Genomic DNA, 5,737 nt, shown 5'->3' on the forward strand with positions numbered 1-5,737 from the left:
TCTTCACTGTTTCCGTCGTTTTTCTTCATTGGCTATATATATATATATGAGTTTATCTCCTCTACAACATTCACTTATGGCTAATTCTTCAAGTTGGTTTTTCTGCTAAGTGAATGTGATCGGACCCTTCCCCCTCTATGCTATACTCAACCCAATCTATTCACAAATTCTTCATATGCGTTCTATTTGAAACTCGTTCAAAATCTTCACTGTGTCCTTGTTAGCTGAAGAATTTACGAACGAAACTTTAACTTATCTTATCCAAATTTTCGGCTTTGCCACTCAAACCGTTTTGCATCCCACGATATACTTATCTATACACCCACGATCTAACACGATCTCCACTTCTCAGTACGTGGGTGACACATGTCAAGCGAATGAGAAGGGTCAGGGGCACGTTCGTCCAATTTCTTCGGGCGAACGGTTTTTCACCGTGGCTATAAATACCCCCTCTCCCCTTCCTCACTTCTTTTACTCCGCTCGACCTCGCTCCAGCTCAAGCTTCTCAAACCCTAGCGCCGCTGCTATTTCATCGTCGCCGGTGAGGAAGAGCTTCACTGCCTCGACCTCGTCGCCGTCGTACTCGCGCCGGCCGCGGAAATCTTCACTCCGCCGCCGCCGTAGCCGTCTTCCTCCGCCGAGTTAGGGCATGGAAGATCTGCACAGACGAACTTCACTTCTCCACCTCACAGTTCGTCGTGTTCTTCATCCAGGGTAATTAAAAGTTACTTTTACTGCCCTCTTTGATTCAAATGTTTTCTACAAAATCTTCAAAGGTGTTTATTCTTCAAATTTTTCACACACTAAACACCTCACATCTCATCTGTTCTTGATTCGTTTCCCTAAGCATCATTTTTCTTCAAGATTTCTCAATTGTGTGGATCTTCGATCTATACAACTCTGGAACCTAAGACAAAGAATGCTTAGTGAAATTCTTCAAGACTCAACTGGTCAAATTCCTCAAACTTGTTCTTTTTGAAAAACCTTCTGAGGACGCATATGACCTCTCCAAATTCCTCGCAACTATACTCTGTTCACATGTACTCATGTCCGCTGCTGAATCACTAGGTTCTCATCAACTTAACTCATTTGCAGCGTTCCTCGAAGAAAAGCTGCATACTTCTTCAGAGAGTTCAATTGTTCAAATTCCTCAACTGAAGAAAATGGCTGATGGAAAGAAGCCATAGAAAGGAGGAAAGAGGCCTGAAATCAATACTGCCTTTGAAATCCCTGAGGACATTTATGCTGCTGCACACCCCTGAGGAAGATAAAAATCAGCGCAAGGTGCGCATTCAGAGGATAGAAAGGAGATGGGCAAAAGAGTGGAAGGAGTATAGGTATGTGACTCCAAAATACATGAAGAAATTCGCTGTTACTCCTCCATGCTCAAGACCACCATTGGCACCTGGCCAAGAGGCAGATCCCACTAGCATCAAGCGCGGTGAAGATTTTCCTGAAGAATGGGCCAAGCGCCTGGCCAAGTTGGCCAAACAGGCAAAAGATGCCGTGAAGAAATTCAACGAAGACTCTACTGCTGCTGCTGCTGCTGAGGCCTTTGTAAGGCCGAAGAAAGCCATGGCAAAGAAGCCTGCACACAAGCCAAGTGCCTCTTCTTCAATGCCCTCATGGCCAATTTCCTCAGCCAAGCCCTCATGGCCAATTCCTCAAGCCGCTCCTGCTCCTCCAAAGTCCTCAGTTGCTCCGCCCAAATCCTCAGCACCTGTGCATCTTGCCACGTGCCAAAGGACTACAGGCATCTCCATTGCCTTAGGAGCTTCAGCTAGTTCCTCAGCTGCACCAAATTCTTCAACAGGACCCTCTCTGCTGAAGACAAAGACCACTGCTGGACAAGGCTCTCGCCCAAGTCCTCACAAGAGGCAGGTCGCCTTCCAAGTACCGTCTGAAGAAGACGAAGCTGATGATGAAGAACTTGCTGAAATCATCAGAGACAGGCAAGTCAGGGCCGCTAGAGCCAAGGGCACAGATGTGCCACTGCTTTTGGATCCAAAGTTGATCCTCGACTACATTGACCTCTGGCACAAGGACCCAAACACTCCTATGCCTGACTTCAAGCTGACTCCTGGTCAAAGTCATATGCTGACTGCCTTCATCCAAGAAGAAAAATGGAAATTTGAGAAGGCCAGACAGCTCAAGAAAGCGCAGTACAGAAAGGAGAAATTCCTGAAGAACAACGTTGTCTCTATGACAACTGATGAACTTGTGAAGATCCAATCTGAAATCAAAGTCCTCAGCAATGATTTCAACGCTTACTATGCTGATTGGAAAGGAGCCAAGGTCAGGTTTGTCAAACTGACTAAGATGTTCACCTCAAATGTTGCAGCCCCATCGCAACAAGAAATTCCTTAGGCTGAAGCATCTGCTCAGCAAACTGAAGAACATGCCAGCACCGCTGATGACAATCAGGCTGCTGAAGAAAATGTGAGTTCCAGGGCTGATGACTGCATTCCAGCCACTGAAGTAATTGCCAAGCCACCCACTAGTGGTGCGCCTGAAGAAAATGAAGAGGTCAGGGCAACTGCATCAGTTGTGCCTGAAGAAAATCAACCACATTTGTGACGCCCCCAATTTGACCGTACACTAATCATGCACGCAAATGTGTACGATCAAGATCAGGGACTCACGAGAAGATATCACAACACAACTCTAAAACATAAATAAGTCATACAAGCATTATAATACAAGCCAGGGGCCTCGAGGGCTCGAATACAAGTGCTCGATCATAGACGAGTCAGCGGAAGCAATCATATCTGAGTACAGACATAAGTTAAACAAGTTTGCCTTAAGAAGGCTAGCACAAACTGGGATACAGATCGAACGAGGCGCAGGCCTCCTGCCTGGGATCCTCCTAACTACTCCTCGAAGCCGAACTCCATGTAGCATCATCCTCGGGATCTCTAGCTCCTGGACTCCAGCATCTGGTTGCGACAATCCGGTATAGAAAAGGGGAAAAGAGGGAGAAAAGCAACCGTGAGTACTCATCCAAAGTACTCGCAAGCAAGGAGCTACACTACATATGCATGGGTATATGTGTAAAGGGCCATATCAGTGGACTGAACTGCAGAATGCCAGAATAAAAGGGGGATAGCTAGTCCTGTCGAAGACTACGCTTCTGGCCATCTCCATCTTGCAGCATGTAGAAGAGAGTAGATTGAAGTCCTCCAAGTAGCATCGCATAGCATAATCCTACCCGGCGATCCCCTCCTCGTCGCCCTGTTAGAGAGCGATCACCGGGTTGTATCTGGCACTTGGAAGGGTGTATTTTATTCAGTATCCGGTTCTAGTTGTCATAAGGTCAAGGTACAACTCCGGGTCGTCCTTTTACCGAGGGACACGGCTATTCGAATAGATAAACTTCCCTGCAGGGGTGCACCACATAACCCAACACGCTCGATCCCATTTGGCCGGACACACTTTCCTGGGTCATGCCCGGCCTCGTAAGATCAACGCGTCGCAGCCCCACCTAAGCACAACAGAGAGGTCAGCACGCCGGTCTAACCCTATGTGCGCAGGGGTCTGGGCCCATCGCCCTATGCACACCTGCACGTTGCGTACGCGGCCGGAAGCAGACCTAGCCTAGTGGCGTTCCAGTCCAATCCGGCGCGCGCCACTCAGTCGCTGGCGTCAAGAAGGCTTCGGCTGATACCACGACGCTGGGATACCCATAACTACTCCCGCGTAGATGGTTAGTGCGTATAGACCAAATGGCCAGACTCAGATCAAATACCCAGAACTCGTTAAGCGTGTTATTTGAAGTAACCGCGGACGCCGACCAGGGCCAGGCCCACCTCTCACCTAGGCGGTCTCAACCTGCCCTGTCGCTCCGCCATAAAGTAACAGTCAGGGGCCGTCAGGAACCCAGGCCCACCTCTACCGGGGTGGAGCCACCTGTCCTTTCAGCCCCCTCATCAGAATCACTTGCGGGTACTCAACGAGCCGACCCGACTTTAATCACCACATGTGTCATGTATATAATGTTGATAGTATATACCCGTGATCACCTCCCGAAGTGATCATAGCCCAGTAGTATAGCATGGCAGACGGACAAGAGTGTAGGGCCACTGATGGAACGCTAGCATCCTATACTAAGCAGTAGGATAGCAGGTAAGGGTAACAACTGTAGCAACAATGTCAGGCTATGCATCAGGATAGGATTAACGGAAAGCAGTAACATGCTACACTACTCTAATGCAAGCAGTATAGAGAAGACTAGGCGATATCTGGTGATCAAGGGGGGGGGCTTGCCTGGTTGCTCAGACAAGAAGGAGGGGTCGTCAGTGACGTAGTCGACCGCAGGGGCATCAACATTGTCACGGGGTCTACCGAAGAGAAGAGGTGGGAGAAACAGTAAATACATAGCAAGCAAGTGCATAATAGGACAACAGGCAGAGCTAGATGTGTTCTAACGCGGTATGAGGTGACACCGGTGAAGGGGGGAAACATCCGGGAAAATATCCCCGGTGTTTCACGTTTTCGGACAGATGAACCGGAGGTGAAATGTTGCACGTTCAATAGGTTAGGGATGTGTGGTGGACGAACGGGCTGCGTATCCGGATTCGTCTCGTCGTTCTGAGCAACTTTCATGTACAAAGTATTTCCATCCGGGTTACGGATTAAAAGATATGATTTTCTAAAGATTTTAATAATTTCTGGAATTTAATTAATTATTTAATTTAATTCGAAGTTTGGGATTTATGACATCAGCATGAGGTCATGCTGACGTCAGCAGTCAACGTTGACCGTTGACCTGGTCAACCTGACAGGTGGGTCCCACCTGTCAGGGGCTGTTAGCTAATTAATTACTATTTAGTTAAATTAATTAACTAATTAGATTAGTTTAAATAGGATTAACTTAATTAATTTAGTTAATTAATTAATTAATTAAATTTATTTTTGTTATTTGTTTTATTTATATATTTATTAATTAATTTATTATTTTTATTATTATTATATTATTATTTATTTTTATTTTTATTTTATTTTTTAAAATCATTTTTTTTGTTTTTTTGTTCTGTGGGCTGGGGCCCGTCGTCATAGGCCCTGGGCCAACTCGGGGCGGTTAGCGGGCGAACGGGCACTGGGGTTCAGGCGCTGGACCTGTGCGGTTGCTCGCCCAGCAGGGCTGCCAAGGCCATGGCCACGACCGGCCACGCGGGAGTTGGCCGGTGAAGGCAATGCAGGGGCGAAAGAGGCGGGCCAGAACGGGCGCAGCGGCAGGGCGCAGCAGGCGCCGCGCGGCCATGAGCGACAGCAGGTGGCGCGGGCAGGGGAAGCCCGATGCGTGGTCTGGCTAGCAGGGACGCGCGGGATCGATGGCCGGGACCATGTCCGACGGCGACGAAGCTACGGGTACGAGCGGGAGGCGCGCTAAGGGTCGAAACAGTCAGGAAAGAGGAAGAAAAGGGAGCTGGGGCTCACGAGGCCCTGTAGATGTGCTAAAGCGAGCTCGGGGAGGCGCCGGAGCTTGGGGCGACGATGGTCGACGACGGCGCGGTGACGAGCGACGGGCGCGGCGTCTGCAGGCGTCGGTCGACGAGGGAGAGGCGACGGGGCGCGAGGGAGGAGCTGCGAGGCGTCCGGCGGCGGCGGCGTCGGGGTCCGGCCACGGCGGTTGGCGTCGAGGTCGAGGCAGCGGCGGTCGGCCCCGACCTGACCCAAGCAGGGGGCGGCGCCACGGGGAACGACGTCGGGGTGGCGGGGCGCGGTTCGAGCTGGACGG

Source organism: Triticum aestivum, chromosome 2D, assembly GCF_018294505.1.
Source record: "Triticum aestivum cultivar Chinese Spring chromosome 2D, IWGSC CS RefSeq v2.1, whole genome shotgun sequence".
Lineage (NCBI taxonomy): Eukaryota > Viridiplantae > Streptophyta > Magnoliopsida > Poales > Poaceae > Triticum > Triticum aestivum.